The sequence below is a fragment of the Parus major genome, chromosome 2, assembly GCF_001522545.3.
Source record: "Parus major isolate Abel chromosome 2, Parus_major1.1, whole genome shotgun sequence".
NCBI classification, from domain to species: domain Eukaryota; kingdom Metazoa; phylum Chordata; class Aves; order Passeriformes; family Paridae; genus Parus; species Parus major.
The window spans coordinates 135,167,356-135,186,975 of record NC_031769.1 but is presented as its reverse complement, the minus strand read 5'-3'; the positions used below and the strand labels follow the sequence as shown (position 1 = coordinate 135,186,975).

Below are 19,620 nucleotides of genomic sequence, written 5' to 3'. Positions count from 1 at the left end.
CTGTTAAGGATTGGTGAAGCCTTCAGAGATTTTCATGAAATGAGAAAGTGAATGGCATGGAGGCTTTCAGCACAGAGCTGGGGGAATTAGCATTGGCCACACCCGTTGGTGTGTCTCTGGAGTGTCTCTGGGGTGTCTCTGGAGGAGTTTCTGTGCAGAGAACTGTATGCACAGTCTCTAAATTATGTGAGTGTTGTTGGTAATACATTTACCCAGAAATATCCATCCTGATCTGTGAGACAAAGGACCATGAGCTGAGTAGTCAAAGTGCTTTTTGACCCTGGTTTTTCTCCAAATATAGCACCTTTAAGAAGAGAGACTGCTTGTTGACTTAGTAGTAGTAACAATGTTTTTGCTAGTCTGACTTCCGCAATTCTTAATCTCAGTGCAGATGCGTTACGTAGATGTTGTAACACAAGTATGAGAAATAAAAGAATAAAAAACCTATTTCAAGATCAAATTCAGTTAAACAGGAAAAATATATATTATGCTGTATATTATGTATATATACTGTAATATTATATATTATACACAAAAAGTAAATTATACTTTCAGTGGTTTCTGGTCTGGCAGTTTTATGGTAACACAGCATCACACTACTCAAGAAACATGTCAACATGACAAATCTTTGTGTTTGTTTTAGTGGTTTAAATATGCTGTTGATTCACAGAAAAGAAGTTGCATACAAACCCATAAATCACAGTTATGGTCTTCAGTAAAATCTTGATCTCTTAACTGGCTCATGGAGCTTTATGGAGGTTCTGTATGACAGACAGAGGCATGTGAACAACAGGTGATACAAGTTGTTGGCTAGATATATAAAGGTCAGTAGAGTCTTGTTTTCTTCATATCAGTATAAACCCCCTCCAAAAGTAACATAGACCAAATAAAATGGCTTGGATTTAATAATAAGAAAAATATCTAAAATTAGATAATTATATTGTTTTAAAAGCATCAGACTAGGTTTCTATGCGTTGCTTATAAGTAATATATTTTTACTGCTTCAGAGTGTCATAAAAGTCTATACTCTTAAGATTTAGAAAACAGGTTTTTTTATAATTTGAGTTAATTTATACTGCCACCTACATAGTTAATTACCTGTATTAGAATATTACTTAATTGCCATTGAGTTTTTCAAGCTCTTAAACTGAAATCCTTTGAACTGGCTGTCAGCTAAAATATATTTAAATAATAATTTATACTAATTAGTGAGGTAACACCAATGACATACAGACGTTATGAGTCACTTGAATAGCTAAATGTGCATTTGATTTTTCTTGAATGTGTTTCATTTATTCATTTATGAGCCTCAAACAATGATTTAGTTTTTTGTTCTACAAATACAAGGCTGTATTCAAATGATAAAATAAGATTACTTTATGTATGGAAATTCCCATTATCTGTTTACAAAACATAAAAATCTACAATGCTAATTTAATAATTGCTTATGTAGAGAAACAGACTGAGAGCATACTCTTTTTTTTAGCTTGTCATTTGTATTCCATAAATTGGACTGGTGTGTTCAATTATGGAAAAATATCCCCCCATATGTTGGGGAAAACAGCTTTGGAAAGCTTAATTAACAGCAATTTGTTAATTAGATTTAGAGTGGTAATACAATATATTCCCTTAGACTAAACTAAACCCAGGTTCTTTATCTTTCATTTTGGGAAAAAAGCTTACCTAATTTTCAAAATTACTAAAAACTTACTGGGTGATCTGGATAATAAGTATTATTATAAAATAATTTCTTAGAAAACTTGGTGCTTTATAAGACTATTACACCTATTGATTTTAAAAAAAAGCCTTCAAATTTTTCTTCTGTACATCTGTTGTGTAAAAAAATATCTCTACTTTTTGTTTCTAACTGAAATAAAGAACCAGATTATGCATCAAGTAGATAGGCTGGGGTTATACATAAGACAAGACTTGGAATGCTTTATGAAGTGCTAACTTTCTGTAGTTTTCTACTCAGTTGTTATAGTATTTCAGATATGACAGTCTTTTCTCTCAAGAAAATCTTGATAAGCCATTTTCATTTAAGTAGCAGTAAAAAATTGTGTAGATGCCCTTCAGGGTTCTTCTTGTTCTGTTGTTTATTCTAATATTTGACAATTTGAGTTGAATTATGGAATTTCTTAAATTTTGAATTGAAACTGAAGGAAAATTATTAGTTTGAGAAAATTATTTTCCCCATTTTTTTCAACAAAAAAACCCAACCTAAAAATAAATAAGATCTAGTGAATTGTTCCTTTTTGTCTATGAAAAACCAGGCCATGCCAAACTAATACAAAAGTTGACAGTTGTTTTTCCTCCATATTTGGAGAGCTTGATTGTTAATTAACATTTTCTGTCTCTTAATCCCATTATTGTAATGCTATGAAAGAAACAAAATGATAAACAGAACCTGTAAGAAATATTAGTGAAGAATATGCTAACTATTCATAATTAAAGTGAGAGTGAGTAGGCAGATAATATCTGTTATGGAAAAGGGTATTGTCTAGGGTTGGGATTTTTTTGTGAGGGAAACACAGTTATCCATGTTAGATATGTACATGGTCACTTTTGTTGCCAGTTTGTTTTCAATAAAAATTAGCCTTTAGGAGGCATTTGAAAATTAAGTGTACTGTTGTGACACATGCATTAATAAAACAGATTCTCAATCAGATCTTTTTAACAAAGTGGTTATTTTATTTATTGAGTTTCTGATCAGGTGAGATTTATTTTCAGTCAATTTACTTGCTGAAATAATGCTCATATCAAAAGCTAGAGAGGAAAACCTCTGTCTGATGTAAATTTGGCAGCACAGGGATAGAAAATTATGCCTTAATAGTACAACTACCAATGAAAGTAATAATAAGTTGAAGGAAACAAAGAAAAACAGACAAGACAAGAGGCAGAAGTTCTCATAAGAAATTAAAATAGGAGGCAAAAAAAAATCCACCTCAGGCCCAGCATTTATTTTCTTGAAAAATCATATCAAATTAGAAAATGACAAGTATAACAGTCTGTTTTTTAGTAATAAAGACTGTTGATACTGCTTTAGATAATTATTACTGTTGTCTCACTAATAAAAAGTTTTAAAATCTGTTTTTAATGCTCAGAGGAAGGACTCAGGAAGGTAAGATTTCTGAGTAGTATGATTTTAATAAGTATGCTAAAAGCCCCAGATGAGAAAGTTTGTAATCTGATAACAGTTGAATTTAAATTTAAATAATAGTGGCAAAATTGATACTGCTTATCATAGGAAAAATGATTTCAGAAGAATGTTGTGGTTGTAGCCAAATGGGTAGAAAATTTTATTCAATTAATAGAGCAAACAAAGTGCAATTATCAGAGTATTTGTTTACTGATAGTGGATGGAATTAATTTTTACTGGATTTAATTGCAAAAAACCATACATACACACACACACACACACACACACACACACACACACACACACACACACACACAAAAGAAAAAAAAAATCACTTCAAAAAGCAGCCAAGTTTTGGAATGCTTAAATCCTTTTCTTCTAAAACAGGGAACAGAAGGTAACGGAGATAATGCTTAACTGTGGAACAGGGAGAGCAAAAAAACAGGAATAGGAGGAATACCAATGCTAAAAATATTATCTGGTTTGAGTCTTTGATAATCTCTCCATTGTGTCTTATCATTTTTATCTTTTTCTGAAGGACTGAGAGCAAAAATGTTCTTTGCTTTCTTGGAAACAAAAGCTTTCCATAGAAACCAGGATTTTTTTTCCTTGACTGTTTGCTTCTGTGATTTAATTTTTTGCTTGGTGATTTAGAATTTCACCTGTGGCATTTCCATGAGGCCATTTGGAACCCTTCAGGAAGCACAATGCATTCTGTAATGTGTAGGTTCAGGCACAATGATAGTGCTTAGGAGGGGAATTTGTTACAGTGACTGTGGAGGTTGATGGCATGTTTTTCATTTTTCTATTGTGTGATTCTGTTTGGCAGTCATCATCTGAAAACAACTTTGGAACTGGCTTTACATGTGGTACTCTCAAAATTCTTACTGAAACATGAGAAAGATTTGAATCTAAGAGAGGAATAAGGTATCAAATAACGTGTTTAACAGTAGAGGCGGAGGCTTCTCTTATGTTATTTTGTACTGTTTGTACATGTATGTTTCTGAAGAAACAAAAGACCCTTCCATGGTGAGCACCCTGTTTTGATGGGGTTTTCTGCATTAACTTTTTTGGTTGTAGTTCCAAGTGCAGTCACAAATGTGCCTCAAACTCTGCAGGCAGAATAGACACATATAAACATAAGTTACCTGATGAAAATCTGTCACTTAAGGGTAGAGACCTTGAAGTCTATTCTTATGAAAGAGTTACTTTGTGGCATTTAGATTCAGTGCTTAGTGAAAGGAGAATATGATTTCAAGAAATTGTCATATCCATGGCAATACAATTCAACCAAAGGTGTAAATCCAGAGTTTAATCCTGGAATTCAATATGTTATGCATGTGTCCACATAACCAGGTTATAAGGAAACGCAAGACAGAATGACAAAACCTTATAAGCAAGGTAGTTCAGCATGGAAGAGAACTCAGGAGCTGACTTGTCCAATCTACTGCTGAAAGCAGACTCAGTTCTCAGGTAAGGCAAGGCTGCTCAGGCCTTTATCCAAAGATGGATTCTAAACAACCTATGTGGACAACCTTCTTAATTTCCTGACTGTCCTCATGGGAGGAAAAGCTTTTCTATTTTTTCCTAATATAGAAATCATTGTTTTCAGTCAGAATCAACAAACAAGGATTTATTATTACCAATTGTCTGTTTGAGGTCCAGACATCTCCTGCGTTCTCTTTCTTCCTTATGGATTGGCAGTGATATGACCTTTCTCCTGAACAGGTTGGCTGATATGGCCAATCCTAGCTCATGAGTTGAAGATCTTCCTTCCTCAGGCTCAAATTGTCCCATTCATCTTACAGGGATATGTACAGAGATGTGATTTGTCCTGTCTTCCTCTAGAATACTAAATGCTAAAGCTTATCTGGCACGTGTGATTTGTAACTGTATAATGGAGTCAAGCCTCAGTGAGAAAACCATCTGTTAAATTCCAGCGTGTACTTACATCAGACAGGGAGTCACATGCAGGCACAGAATCCCCTTGTCTCATTGTGGTACAAATGAACATTTTACATGGCCACTGTGATGCTGTTTTTGAAAAAAGCCACATGTTCCCACTTCTATTTCTGACTCATCCCCTACCTTGTGTTGGCTCAGGCATTTACCCAGTCACAAAGGAAGTGCACCAGGAGGTGATATGAGTAAAAACCAAGCTTTTTTTCTTCCTTTGTTAGTGAGCAGGAAACACCAGAGTTGAAGAGTGTATCAAGGCACATAGGGAGGCGAATATTGTTTCTTCAGGGAATAGAACAACTTTATTGTCAAAATAAAGCCTGATCTGTTGTCTTCTTAGGTACTTGTATGTTGTATAACAGTACCCATGTAAAGATCTACTTTTTTTTTTTCCCTTTTACAGTAAGTGCAGAAACTTCACAGAGTTATTCTATTTCCTTTATATTTTTATACTGTATGCTTAATTTAATGCATTCTTGTGATGGTATAAAATATTTTATTTTGATTAATGTACACAGTATCAGGAAGACAGTATTTGGTTTTTGCTGTTGCAAGAGGTGGTTAAAAGCATTGCTTTTGAGGAAACTTTTCTGAAGCGGCTCCTAATTCCTTACCTTTCCTATGTTCAGGAGTAATGCAAAAGAAACACTTGCAAGCCTTTTCTAAAGTTGCATGTTTTCATTATTCTGATAGTAATTTTTAATATGCATGAAGTTATTCTCATCTGGAGTTAGAGATTCACCAGCAGTTATCAAATGAGCAGTTACATTGGATGGGCTTTTTACATATATTCTTCTCAACAGTGACAGGAGTATATTATTTCACAGAGTCTTATCAACATTCAGAAACAAATAGAAAAACAGTCTTCTTGAATCTTGATATGCAAGAACAGTACTCTGGTTTTCCCATTTACCTCTTTGACAAAGCTTTACTATTACTACTTTTGTGTTTCTATGGGTCACTTTAATCCTCCTTTGATGAAACAGCCCAGAGTGCTTTCAGTGTGGCTTATTTGTAACTCTGCTTTGTAGAAATCAGGTAAAGAATCGTCTAGTCCTGGGGGATTTTGCTAATGAATACTTAAAACATGTAACAAAAAGAAAAAAAAAGTAGCAAATAAAATCAGAATTCTCTTACAGTAGATTTGGGGAATAAATTAGAGGCAGGAAGATGGCTTGATGATTTAACAGGGAGCACTTCCAGTGTGCTTACTCCAGCAGAACACTGTACTTGTTTTGATGTGGTCATTTGCTATAGTCTCAGGATGGCAATTGTTGGAGTAGTACGGGAGACATTGCTCTTGTCTTGACTGAAACATCAGTGACTGAACTCGTTAGTAAGTTTTATGCTGTGTGAGCTGTATGGTGGGGGAAAGTGTATTAGGATAGCATAAATCTCAAAACAAGGCAGGGAAAAAAGCATCACAACCAACCCAAACTCCAAAATAAAACTAAACTGCAAAACATATAATTGTTTCATTTGTCATTCCAGAGTGATTAAATTTTCAGATTTTCTTCTCATATGTTCTGAGTCCTTGACATGTTTACTTTATTCAGAAAAATAAGTGGCATGTTTTGGGAGAACAGTGATCCCTAAAGAGATAATCCCAAATCACTCTAATTTCTAGATTCTGAATTAAAATTTTTAGTATGCTTTGTACACTGAGTAAACAAAATGCTTTCATAATTCCATCTTCTATGTCTCTGGCTAAAAGTATAATATTTTGAATACATTAATGAAATCCTTTGCATTAATTAATAAATTCTGACAAGATAAAACATTATTTATATGGGTCATACAGACTAATCATAACTTCACAAACTGATGCGTTTTGTGATTGTCCATCTGTTTTGCCTGTGAATACCACATAAGGATATTTAGGATGCAATTCACTTGTGAAATGAACCAGTGGCTAAAACAAACAGTTAAACATCCTTTTAATCTGCTAATGCAAATCCATTATATTAAGAATCAACACAATGCCAGTGTCAGAACATTTTTTTATAATTATACATGCCATCCTATATGCAGGTGACTAGTGACAATCCACAGCTTTCTGGCCATAACCTAACAGTCAGTAAAAAATGAAAATAAACCAGTCATGTACATTTACTGTATGTTTATTTCTTCTGCATACAGTAATTCATGCAAAATTTCACTCTTAGGTTGGTCATGCATTGCAATAGGTTATCCACAGAGGTGGTGGAGTTACCATCCCAGCTGGTATTTAAGAGATGTCTGATCTGGCACTGGGTGATATAATTTAGTGGTTTAGGGATTAGAGTGGTAGTGCTCAATAGATGGTTGGACTTGATGACCTTAAAGGTCTCCCAACCTTGATCATTCTCTGATTAAGTGATTTCACCTCACATTATTTAATGTTTAATCATAAAGAATGATAAGATGTAAATCCTACTTTCAATGGCAGCTTTATTTGGTTGTTTTGCGAGGCTTTTTTGTAGTCAACTATTTTTCTATCCTCTACTAAAAAGCTTATTAATGAAGAAATATCTTTGTTAAGTGATCTACATTCTTCTTTCTTTGCTAAATAGACCTTTTGGATATTTCTGTGTTAAGAGTCCATAACTAAGTTGTTGGCAGCTTCACATCTCTCCATCAGCCTTTTCAGTATCCAGACTAGTGCCTTTGAATCTGCAGAAAAATAACCTACTGCCATGGTACATACTCTTTCTTCCTGAAGCATATAACACAGGTTTTGACATCTTTCATGTGGATATATTGCACTGCTGAAGAAATTCTTTTCCCCATTATTTTTTATGCCAGAGGAAAAACTTAAACCGTCATCTCTATTTTCTGAACAAGAATGTGCTGTCCTGAATGTTCTAAGGGAAGTTAAGGGTAAGGTGAAGGACTGTTTGAATACAACTTATTTTCTGTTTAGTAACTGACACTATGCCTTTCAAGAAAAAGAATCAAAACAATTCTGAACTGAAGCTTCCAACTTTTTAACTGAACTTTCCAATCCTTTATAACTTGTAGAATCTGAGATTCAATCCCAAAATGCATGCATCTTTTCTTGTTTGTGTTTTGGTTATTTTTGAGGTACTTGTTTCCCAGAGAGTTAATTATGAAAAGAGAATTCTGTAATAAGGTGGAATTAAGGAAGTGCTACAGTGTTGAATGCAGTTTAAAGCAGAGTTCAGCTCCTGTGGGAGAGAAATGAGAGATGATTATGACAGTAGCAAAGGCTAACAGTCCTTAGAGCATTGTTTTTTCATTCAGCTTTGAATTACAATTAATCTACTAGCAAGACCTTCCACCAGTTGTTAATGGATTTAAACTAGGTAGCTGAAAGTTAAGTTTATACTGAAAATTTCACTAACTATGAAGCTACAGTTTTGCTAGATGTGCTGGAAATTATTTTTATTACTATACTCTGTGCGTCATATATAGATATAAATTGGAATGTTACAGAAATCTTGCCATTCCATCTGGTTTTGGTGATTTTGAACACAGGTTTCCCAAAACTGTGAAGTAGTGCAGTACATTCTATTATTCTGTTCTATAAAGATTCCATAGAAATAAAGCTTAAATTGTTAAACTTGTAAGTTCAAGTATGTGTTGCTGTTTTAAAGTGATGCAACTTGATTTAAATAAAAGTCTGATCTATTTAATATGACTTTTCCTCTTGGTGCAAAGCTTGCTACTGATGCAGGAAAAGAGTAAAAAATTAACGTGGTGGTTTCAGTAGCTTAGTTCAGTTTACACAGTGGAGTCCAGATTGCTTTGCAACATATCCTGTATTACTGGTGTCTGATTTTCCTTTGGGTTCACCTGTAAACATGGGACACAGATTTAAACTTTAGTGGCTCAGAATTCATGTCATGAGTATCTGTTGTGGTTCTCAGATTGAAAGCCATTTGTTACAACCAATTGGGTCATTCAAGACATTCATATATATATGTGTGTGTGTGTGTGTTTTCCAGTGGAAGAAAATCTATTGACAAACACTGTGAACTGAAGTTTGCAACTAAACCTGAGAGAAATCAGAATAAGATGCCATTGGGGAGAACAGTGTTCAGCCAGCTAAATAATTGGTACTTTTTTGGTACTAAATCAAATAGACAAAAAGGAAGGTACTTTGTAAAATATCAGGTATATATATTTGTTTGCATTGACCTAAGCAAAAATAAAAATTATATAATATATCCTTTGGTATTATATTTTAATATATATATGAATTTTTAAAAAAGAAAGGAACGGACTAGTCTGCCAACATTGAGTGTTGAAGTAGAAGAGCAAGGCATTCTTTGTATTTTGAAAAACTGAAAAATAGATACATGGAAAAGACTCTTTAATGAAAAGGAGGATTTAATTTATCTGGAAATTTGTTGAAAGAGCATAATGGCATTATATAGGCATACTAAGATGTTTCTTTTTAATGCAAAAAAATATTTATCTAAAAATATGAAGGATTAAGGCAGTTTGAATGGAATTTTATTAGTGTTTATGGGTAAATAGGCATCAATACTAAGGAGAAGTACATCAGTCATTAAAAAAACTTACCAAAACAACTTCAAAAAAGAAGGGTTTAATATATTCCACAGGAGATCTGGCAGTTAAGTGGAAGTGAATATATCAAGTATATAATAACAGACTATCCTATTTCAAAAGAAAGATATAAATCATAGTAAGAGACCTTTAAAGCTCCTGGTGCAGTCATAAAGATATACAGAGCAGAAAGAAATTTTGCAAAAGGTGAGAAAGAACCACATGACTAATGAATAAAAGCATAAAATACTAAGAAGCTTTGAGAATACAGTAAGAAAGGCTATAGCAGTTGCCTTTACAATTACCAAAGGATATAAAAGACAATGATGGAGAGAGCTTGTAACTACATTACAAGGACAGAGAAAACAAGAAAAATTGGTTCCTCAGTGAAAAAAAATAACAGAGGGCAAAGGAAGGAGACACCTGGGAAGTTGTAATGGAGACAGTTAGCTCTGAACCATGTAAAAATAATGGAGTAAGTGATGAAAAATTACTGAATGAAAAAATTTAATTCTCTTTACTAACCAATTTTTTACTACAAACTAGCAGAAAAAAGACTCAGTGTTGTCTGTAAATATGTCGTGTACTTAGTTGGGAAAAGGCACACAAATAGTTACTAGTTAGTCTCCGTAAGTCATGTTGTGTTGCATCTTAAATGGATTAGATCTAGGCCTGGTAATGTTAAATATATTTGGAATATCTCAGTGGAAGAAGAATTATACATAAATATCAATAATGGCAGTTTGGAGGGTTACAGGCTTCTTAAAGGGCAGCAATATATTCAGCAATAATGCTGGTAAATCAAAGTGAACTTGAACATGTGAAATTAGAGAAATACAAAATGTAGGCTAAATAAAGAAGGCATAGGAGGAAATATCAAATAAGGAATAAATACCCAGTCAGAGGACTAATACTAATTAAATACATCAAGAAAACACAAAACAAATAAAGATTAAAAATAAAAAATATTGAACACTGTGTTCTTGTGTGCATATACTTTTATGTGTTTAAAAGTAAATTGCTTTTATAGTATGTGCCCTGCATTTATACAGGCACACAACTTCTATAAGTTGCAGATTGGGTTAATAAAGATTCTGACATGGGTTGAATTCTTATTCTGCTGAAAAAAAATCGTGCATTGATTTTCATTTACAAATGTAAATGACATTTGATATTTATACAGCCTTTAAAACTGCATTAAAATATGCATTTAAAATATTTTCATGTTTCCTAATGAGGTATTTCCTAATATATCATGATAAAATGAATTTAAAAAAACAAAAAACATTTGAAACAATAGTAAAAAATCTGGTGGTGTTGTAACTCAGTAGGGCCAACATTTGTTTGGTGTGTCATGCTAGGATGGGTATTAAGGCTTGGGACTAAAGAAAACTGGCACAGTTGTGGAGCCTAAGCTTGCTTTCACCTTCTGGTTAACTTTCTAATAATTACATTCTTATAGGTTAATTCCATAAAGATCAGTCTTAAGTTATAGCATGTGAATTAGTGTCCTACTATCTTTTATAGGTTATTAGATCTGAGTATTTGCAAACTTTTCAACTCATATTTTTTCAGTAGAGTTGCTCAAGGTGCTCAGATAACATTATCTCATTACCACAAATATCAGTAAAAGCATCATATAAAAATTTAATAGATAATAAACTCTGATACAACATATTTAAAAATTAATATTGTCTCTTTACTGCATAATTTAGAATATATAAATTTCCAGTCAAATGTAATGAACAAAGGTTCTTTTGGCAGCTTCAATTTTTGCGGTAATACTTTTTTTATTTGGTAAAGTAAATAAAAATCATTATTGTAAGAGATGCTTACTTAAAATCTGCCCCAGTCTGGCAAATCTGCATAATAAGCTGGCTATTCACCTAGGGTACCAGAATTTCCTAGACTGGTAAGATATTTCATTCTAAAACCACAGAATATTGGTAAATTTTATAAACTTTGTTTATGTTCTCTAGCAAAGCTTTCATAAGTATTAGTCAATATATTAAGCAATTCCATTAATGTTATTCAAAATAAATACTATAATAAATATTTTGTGTTCCATTTAAAAGCTAACATTATTCAGCAGGTCTCATTCATTTTGTGTGGCAGAGGGGGAGACAAAGGCGTGAGGATTAAAAGCAAGTTATGTTTGCTTGTAGGACAATGACAATATTATTTTCACTTTCTGTGGAACAAACATTTATTTAAAACATTTTTTATGTCTCTTTCAGTTGTAAATAAAAAACTTTTGAATCCAAGGATTTTTTCAAGTAACACAGATTGATATAAAAAAGTCAATTTGAAGTATTTCCAATTATCAATCACTTTTTTTTTTAATAATATTAATTACCCCAAATTATAAAGTAGGCTATGGGATTTTATAGTATTGTGGAGAATCTTATACATTCTTCTTATTTCATAATTGCTTATTATATCGTGTTTGTAGGTATTTATTGCTCTCAACAGCCCCTGTTAATGGAGAGTGTGATGTCTTTTTTTTGAAAAGTTAAATAACAAATGTTCATTTCAGATACATGGTGTCAAATCATGGAGAGATGAAAAAGCTGTGTCATGGTTTGTTCACTGGCTGATTTACTGGAAACAGCAGGTGGCTAGCAACCAGACCCATGCAGTACCCAAATTGTATTTTCATCTCTGAGAGCAGCATTAATTTTTGAAAAAAAGAATAAATTATATAAATTGTGATTTTACACACAACTGTGTCTTAAGAATTGACATAAATGATTTTTACACTTAATCTTGCTTATGCTTCAGCTTAAAAACCCAAAAATTCTTGGTCTCATTTTCCAAAAGATTTGACACAAATATTGCTTTTTAAAATTCTTTATATAATATTTCTTTTTCTAAAAGATATTAAATACACTGAAAAACTATGCCCTTGTTTTTTTTGTGGCTGTCTTAGCATATGTAAACAATAATCAATAGCATACCACTACTAAAGTTTGGTGACTCCTTTTCAAAATGATGTCTTGTAAATCAGTAGGGTTTGGTCTGGACTTTATACACACATCATTTCATGTTTATCTACATGATTCAATTCAGTGTCATAGCAACCTAGGACTAGAATTGGAAGCAGTACAGCTGTAACAATAGGAATCCTTGCTCAGTGCAAATATTTGTGCTTCTGAGTGCATGAATATCTCTGAATGTTTTTCAGTTTGAAACACAAAGTGTTTTAATTCTAGCAAGTTAGTTACGTGGCACAAAGGGGAAGGACTGTGGTGATCATTCATTCGGTATCTGATATCCACATTGTGTGCTCTCCAGTGGTTCAAACTGTAAAGCAAGCATGTGATGTCCAGAACTCAGATTTAATGAGGTGCTTGGTGCTGACTTGAATATCTCAGAGGTGTTGCTCAGAGGTGTTGCTCTTGTTTGTCTAGATATGCCAGTAATGTACAGAATATATACAGAATAGAAGAGGTCCTTGGTTCTTAGTAAAGAACAGAAGAGAGAATTTCAGTTACTAGTATCAGGGGTCTAGAAAGGCATTGATTTTGAATGAGAGAAGCAACTTTTCTAATTTTTAAGATTCAATATGTGTTTCACAGATTAAGAGTTTAGTGCCAGAAAGAACAAGTTGATAATCTAGTGTCCCCACCTGTAGAGGAGAGGCTTGTGCATTTCATTGGCTTTTCTGTGCTAATTTTAAAAAAATAAAATAACCAGTCTTCTCTTAAAAATCCTGAGTGATCTAAGTGATTGTGTTGATCATTTACTTCAGCTACTGGTGTTTTCATGTCTTTGTCAGGTTAGAGAAAGAGGTCTTCAGTGTTTTTTACACTACTTTTCTGAGAACAGCTTGCCTCCCCATTGTCTTCACAAAAGCTGCAGGGGAAACTTTTCCAACACCCAGGGCACCAGCTCTCTCTCCTTCTTCAGTGCCTTGGTGTCTGCAAAGCTGTTTTGCTCACATATTCTCACTCCTCTCTTCCAACAGCAGCTGTGCAGCAGTTTTTCCCTCTTATAAATATGTCATCCCAGAGGTGTTACCACTGTCACTGGTGAACACTTCTCACAGAAGCCACTCCTTCTACCAAAACCTTGCCACTCAAACCCAATAAAATCCTCCAAGTTTCACAGTTTGTGAAGAGCCTCCTTTGAAAAGATCCCAATGAGAACCACTTTAGATTATTAAATCTCACCTATTCATATAAATAGATCCTGTGTTCTTAATGGTTCACTTTGGAGGTTTTTTTTTACGAACCATCGAACTAGGAATTAGGGTCTACAATCTTGTAAAGTGTAAAAGTTATTTCTCTCAAAATGAGGTGTTCTGCATGCATGCTAATGCTACTTGCCCAATCCCCTTCTCCCTTTTTAATTCTTATCTAATAGGGCTAAATGTGAGCTATCATGTCCCTTACTACTCAGATAATTTCAAAGCTTTGGTCCTTAGTTTTAAAGGCATTTTGTTGTTTATATGTCTATGAAGTAGAAGTGATGGAGGTGTATGATATCCACATTTAATTTTATCACAACATCTTAAAAATTCTCCGTACAAAAAAAGTGAGAAATGTTTCCCTAAATACAGTCAGAGAACATTTGAATATGAATGTTAAAATACAATAAAGACAAGTATGCTCAAGTACACAGAATAACAGTAAATTAATAGTATTTTTTAAAATACAGAAATTGTCATAGAAAGCAGTTTTAATGATTTGACCAGTTTAATTGGGAAATTTGAAATCTATTTCTATCTAGGAGTAACAGGAGCAAGGCAGAGACAACTGAGATCCAAGGGGACTCTACACAGGCCACATTTCCTGTTCACTCAACTGTGATATGCAGTTGTCCAGAGGCTGAACACAGAGACTTAGAGTCAATTTACAGCCTCCAATGTGGTGAGTGATAAACTTGGTCCAGGATCCCTTCAGGAGCCCAATCAAACAGAGATGATCAGGGACAGAACTGGAGCAATCTTAGGCTGAGCTGGAACTGGATTCTTGGGTCTAAGGCAGAGGCGTAACAGAATCCCCAGTCAGACCTAGTCAAGGTCAAGAAAGTGCCCTTACAGCCTAGGCAGTCTGATTTTTTCTTAGATTTTTGTGGTGGAAAACAAAATATTGTCTATGTGTTGGAAATTTAAAAATTACTATTATTATTATTATCCTCATCACCATCATCATCATCCTTATTTAAAGAATGGTGTAATTTATTGGTATTTGTCAAACCGTTTGAAATGAAAATTGTATAAAATTATTGAGTAAGAAATTTCTTATCTTACAGATATATTGAAAAAGGGAGAAAAGTCACTACAGATAAATGTAATCAATTAAAAAATTTAAATGTCTAATGTGATAAATACAGTAGAATTAGAAAGAGACACAATGTTGGATGTATAGAAGAAAGTTATTGCACAATATAAAACTAGTGGATTAAAATACTGATCCACCTTCCATAGAAGGTGGTTGCTGAAGTGAATGGCACTGTGAGTAATTTGCATGGATTCCTTGACTACAATTATATTTAAATTATGCAGTAAAATGAGCCTTTCCTGGCAGATTTCAGTATCTACCTTGATACATTTTCAAAGGGAAGAAACAGGAAGAAGTGAAGTCTCAGAAAGGATCACCTGTAGTTTGAATTGAAATGTTCAATGTTTATCCTCTTACTTTGTATTGATGAGTTGTTCTTTAAAGGCATTTCAGGACTGTCTTATTATCACCCTTAAACGATGAAATAACACAACTGACTCAGACTTAAAATGACAGCATTTCAAATTTTAATTCTAATGTTAAGGAACAACTCTTTTAAGATATATTTGCATTTTGATGTAATATCTAAATATGAGCAACTAGAGTGGCAGATACTCAGGAAAACTCAGAGTCTAGAAGTACTTTTTCTTATAAGACCCATGGGGTTCTTAATTTTGCTGCAGAGTGGGAGTAATTTGACTTATATTTTAAACTTTATCACCATCCATAGCTGCATGCTAATTTCCCTTCATGCACTACAGAAAATACAATTAGAGTTTTTTACCAGTTTGAACACTGATACGTATATGAGGTTTTTATTTTAACTGCTTTAGTTACATGAAATACTAAGGATTATGGGAAGAGGTTAAATGGCAATTAGCTTCATGGATAGGTACTCTTTGCTTCCTATTTCTAGTGCCTCCAAGTTTCTTTAGTGTGCATCTGGCCATACTGATAGCAACTGATGTCAGTTGCTATACAATTTTTGCCTTATTACTGGGAAGCAGCCACAGGCCTTGTACAGCCATGCATTGATCTGGCAGCTGGATTCTATTAGGGCTCTTCTGAAGTGTCTTGACTTGAGCTGTTTTTATCTTTTCGTCATCTGCTGGTCAAGTGACTATATGACTACCGTGTATACCAAAGGTTTGACAACCCTAAGCAGTTGCTGTGGAACACATGTTGAGCCTCTGTGATAACTGGGTCTTGAGAAGGCTGGGAGCCAATGAGAAAAAACAAAGATTCTGTTTAGGAAGCATCAGACAACCCAAGGATGACTCAAGACTGAGGAAGGAGAGTTGTATCATGATGATCTCAGGATACTGGTATAGCATCCTAGAGTGGTGGTCACAGCTCTCTGCTGTGGGCAGGGACACCGTCCACTAGACCAGGTTACTTGCAGCCCCATCCAGCCTGGCCATGAGCACTCCCAGGAATTGGGTATCCACAGCTTCTAGTAACATGATCAGGTGTCTCACCATCCTTAGAGTAAAAAAAATCCTTCCTAATATCTTATCTAAACCCACTTTCTTTTAGTTTAATGCCACCTTCCTTGTCCTATCACTACACGACCTTGTCAGAATTCCTTTCAAGCTTTCTTGTAGGCTCCCCTCAGGTACCGAAAAGCCACAGTTAAGTCACCTGGGAATCTTTCCTTCTCCAGGCTGAGAAATACCAATTGCCTCAGCCATTCCTTATCCCTCTAATCCTTTTCATGGAACCCCTCTGTACTCCAGTCCTTCTTGTACTGGGTGCTCCAGAATACTGGGACGCAGTATTCCAGGTGGGGCCTCACCGGAGCACACTAGAGAGGCAGAATGGCTCACAATAAAAATGTTTCCCTTCTGTCTGGGAAAGAATGAAGTGCTGATTTCAGGATGCAGAGGGACACTGAAAATTAAGGAAAAAATAATAGGTACTAGGGAAAAAAATTATATGAATAAATTACTGGTAGTATTAATGAGGCTTTTCAATATTTAGACTGTTAGTCTTGTTAAAGCATTAATTGGACTAATAATAATTTTGACATGGGACTATTCTTCCCTATCCCAACAAGATTTTGTGTGTAACAAATAATATTGCAGAACATTAAATTGTGTAGGGTAAGTGCAATATTTTTGAGTTTTTAGTTTGGTTCACATATTGACACTTACCAGAAAGACTCAAGGACAAGCTTCCTTCCCCTATTCAGGCAATACTTGTAAGTATAACAATTTATTATAGAGAATTGAAAAGGAAACAGCTGGTTCAGAAACTGAATACAGCAACATTTTAAGAGAGGTAAATTATATAAGCCTCTCACAGGTAATGATCCCAGTTATTCAGTTTGACTGTTACCCAAAGAAGTATTGGTCACATACAAGTTGTATTCAAATTAATTTTATTTAGATTAGCTGTGAAAGTAAGGGGAAGAAATTTACAGGATTCCACGGAAAATGCTCAGGTAGTCTCATTCATCTTTATGCCTGTCCAGGGCTCTCCAATCTCCAGCCAAGGCCCTCAGATTTGGGATTCTTGAAAGAGACAGTTTCATTTATCACGTGCAGGGAAAAAAAAAAAAAATAAAAAATCTTAGGACAGTTCTTGGTGTCCAACTCATCATGGCTTTTGGGCCAGCAGGAGCAGTGCCTTTGTGGGAGGCCTAAAGTGCACAACCTGCACCAGGTGGGCCTGTATCTTCTCAGTGGTGCATCCAGACTCGTCTGCCTCTGCTTTTTTTGACTGCCCTGAGCTTGGTCTCACCAATTACACCAAGGAGCTTCTTGTGCAACTTGTCACAGGCTGTGTGGTAGAAAGACCTGTGTATTAGCCACTGTGTGCAGCCCAGGTGAAGTTCATATGTATTTATATTATTTCTATGATCCTCTCAGGGATATTGAGCTGTAAGTGCAAGGTCACTTTGTATATAAAGTATTTGCATCCCATTTATGAAAAATGGCTCCTTCTAAGACCCTGACACCTATATGAAAATCAGCAGCTTACCCTAGGCCTGCAGGCAATCAGGACACACAACTGTCCATCAGTGTTATTTATTTATGTGACAAAGGCAAGTTTATATGTATCAGGAGCTAACAGTTGTGTGTTTAGAAAGCTTCTTTCCTAGTACTTCATTATTCTGTCAAGTCAAGAGATTAACTGGAAAACTTTGACATAGGAACCATCTGGCTTTATAGGGTGCAATTAACTTCTGAATTTAAAAAGTATTTCTTAATCTTGGAACTTTTCAGCATTTCATATCTACTCTGCTATAAACTTCCATTATCATCACTTGGACCTTTATTCAGTCCTTAATGATTATACGTAGGCTTTTCGTGGAATTGCTTTACATTACAGCAACTCTACTGCAAAATTGAACTTTTTCCAGCATTGCAAAGGCAAGACAAAGCTTTCATGTATTTCAACACTGACGTTATAAAACAAAGACCTTATTTTTGGTCTTTCAGACATCATAATGTACTCGACAAAAAGAGCCAAAGGGTGAATTATTTTTATCCACCCAGATGAGTAACTCTAAAATTAATCAATAGATTATTAAAGTACTTTATAGAACAAGTATTTTTTTCAAGGTTAAATAATGTAGAACTTTTCTTCCTCCTCATCCAAAACACTCGCTTATTTAAGTTTGCATTTTTTTGTTTTATAAATCAGAAGCAATTGCAATGAAGTTTCAACCTAAACCATTAGTTTGGTTCTAAATAGCTCATGACTCTGAATTTGAGGTGTGGTAATTTACTGTTCTAAAAATAAAAACCTGCTTTTTGTCATTCATTTGGCTACAGTTCTGAGATGTGGAAACAACAATTAATATCAAACTAGTGTCCTCACTCTCAGATACATAAAGTGTTCAGTTCTTTTATAAATATTACAGGGACTGACCATAAGACTTAGATCTTTTACTAACTTTGTAACCACTTAAAACTTGGGTTATATCTTACCCTCAAAATTCTAGTAGAGTGTTAGATTTTAGACTCTATTTTTTGGGGCATTTTTCCTTTACTTTTCTAATTAGTATTTACCATTGAGAAGGAGCTTGCTTTAGGAAAAGACTTTTTCTTCTTTCCTCTTTAAAGACTGAATTCAGACTGTTTAATTTCTCATTGGAATGATGTATTCTGTCATTCCTTATGACTGGACATTGGACTATGGCAATGGAGAAGAACAACTCAATCCTCTTCTTCTTTTGTTTTCTTTAATTATATGCTTGTTTTATTTCCAAGTTAATCTTTCTCTTCCTGTGTTATTTTTGTTTTCATCATTCGAAGTCTTATCCTAGAAACTGCTTATTTTGATATTGTATTTACCTTTCAAATTAGTTTCTTTTCTGAAGCCAGTCTATGTCATAAGATGGACAATTCCTTAAACATGCAGGGAATTAATGACTTAAATGTACTGACTGCACACACAAGAGCAGCCATGATGCAACCCACCAGCAGTTTGAGTTTCACACATATAATTAAATGAAAAACTCAACTTACATTAAAGTTCTATAGCTTCTGTCACAGAGATGTCTAATTTAGTCTTTTTCTGAAATACAGATATACCAATATTGTAAATGTTACTACTGCATAAATGTAAGCTACAATTAAAATTCTAGGAAAACCACACCTCTTAGAATACTTCCTTTATGTTGGAAATACTTCACAGAAGCAAAATTTACAGGCAATTATCCATTCTGTTGACCTTTGTTGTTATCCAGAGATAACTGAAAATACCTATTAACATTTAATATTTATGTGATATCTTCAAAAAAATTTAAATCCTGAGTTATCAGTTTAGACAGCAGTA

General features: G+C 34.2%; 1 protein-coding gene across 3 annotated transcripts in view; it reads left to right on the top strand.

Annotated features, from left to right (window-relative positions):
- The window catches only part of CSMD3 (CUB and Sushi multiple domains 3), a 569,626-nt gene that overhangs the window by 184,352 nt on the left and 365,654 nt on the right, over window positions 1–19,620 (top strand). The gene's annotated exons all lie outside the window — the stretch shown is intronic.